Source organism: Habropoda laboriosa, unplaced genomic scaffold (genome assembly GCF_001263275.1).
Source record: "Habropoda laboriosa isolate 0110345459 unplaced genomic scaffold, ASM126327v1 scaffold22, whole genome shotgun sequence".
In the NCBI taxonomy this organism is placed as follows: domain Eukaryota; kingdom Metazoa; phylum Arthropoda; class Insecta; order Hymenoptera; family Apidae; genus Habropoda; species Habropoda laboriosa.
The window spans coordinates 841,433-843,303 of record NW_017100261.1 but is presented as its reverse complement, the minus strand read 5'-3'; positions in this window follow the sequence as shown (position 1 = coordinate 843,303).

The window sequence follows — 1,871 nt, the reverse complement described above, 5'->3', positions numbered from 1 at the left end:
TACTCACAATCGTTACTGAGCTTCTTAGGCAGTTCCTACTTTCTCTACTGCCTCGAGAAACATTGCAATCGTTCGTGTATCACTATGCCGGCTATAGCGTACGATAACGATGGTAAATCAATTACCATCTCGTTTCACTTTATAGAGATACAACAATTGCCTCACGATTACTATTCTATTAACTCTGTTACCTATTCGTTTATTTATTGATTGTTGTTCATTAGACTTTTCCTTGATCTTTTCCTGATAGTTAACGAAGTGCGAGGACCAAGTTTGAATTTTTTTTCAATTCACAATAACGCAGTTTCATGTGAAATTTATGGAGTTCGAATGTTAGACGGAGAATGTTTGATGAAAAGCTACGAATTAATATGCATAGTAAAATTATATTTATGTGAACGTTTTGCTGAGTTTTAAAGAACTTTTAAACATCGTTTCGTTGATATTTCCAATCCTGGCGAGTTAGGAAAACACGCACATATCCGATAGATACTGGGCGATCTGTGAAGACTAGAATGGCTTTTGAGAGGGAAGCCTGCGTACGTAAGTCGAGTCATATTACCATACTGCCTTAATAGTAATTTAAAAACGATACTTTTTACAATAATTTCTTACGGATAAGCTCGAGGAATGTGTACGACTCAATAGACTGATTTGGACGTCGCCATATTGAAATTAAGGACGAAGAGGAAGAAAAAGATAATCAAAATGCGTTACCGTAATCGAAAACCTAGACGTTAAGGTTGCGTGTACGTTAAGAAGTAGATAAAAACGTTATTAATGCAACATGCTATCTAATTTTACAATTCAGGTAGAGCTTCTTACGAACGAAATGCAAGAGAGAAAGGGGGAGAGAGGAAGAGGGAGGAAGGGAGAGAACCGTTTCTTTTTCGTTCTTTTTTTTTTAGTTTTTTTTTTTTTTTAATATTTTACATCGAGGTAAATGCTTCGAAGAAAAGGAAACGTTATTATCCTTTTTAGCGTAATTATATTCGTAAGCATTTCCTTCGATAAATTGATGTAGCAGTATTCACTACATTTCGATTCGCAGGCATAGGCGGATGTCTTTCATCAATTAAATTGTGCCGAATATTACGATTTACATAGCGGTGAACTAATCACGAAGTTATCGAACTTATCGTCGAGATAATTTGCCCGATAGTGGAATTGGGCGTTAATTAAGCAGAATCGAGTTCGTTAATCTATTTATTCCGTTTTCGTTTTTTTCCTCTTGCGGTAATTACCGTCAGCTTGTCCAATACATTTAAGTAGTGTATAAATCGACAAAAAAAAAAGAAATTGTTATGCAATGTAGGCAACGAGATTAAGATCGAAATTCGTATTTTTATGAATAAAGTGAAACTGAAACATAATAAATTCTAGCGTATAAACACTTATTTCTGGTGGATTATATTTTTCGAAATAACCACGTTTACGGATGAATCACGAACGCTTGGTATCTCGTGTACGGTGGCAAATTAGTCCACGAAAATAACCTCTCTTATGCGAGTGAGTTTTGTCGACGCGATATTTTCAGCGGCGTAATAACTTTTATTTCGTATATTGACGGACAACGGTGATGCAGAAGGGGAACTCCCGACTTGGACAAACACTCGGCTAATGATATGTAAATATGGTGGAGCTAATCAAGCGGCTGTGCCAACAGGATGCAAGAAGAGATCGGTAGTGCCGTGCGAGCGTTCGATAGCCAATGCATTTGCGCTGGCCTGCACACACGTATCGTGGCGCAGTAACTCGCGTACATATTTAATGGTCGCACGTTAATTGCGCTCTGTTTGCCCATTCCCCATTCTACGTTCCATCCCCATTCCTACCATCATTCTCGTCACCCTTTCTCTATCCGCCCTTCT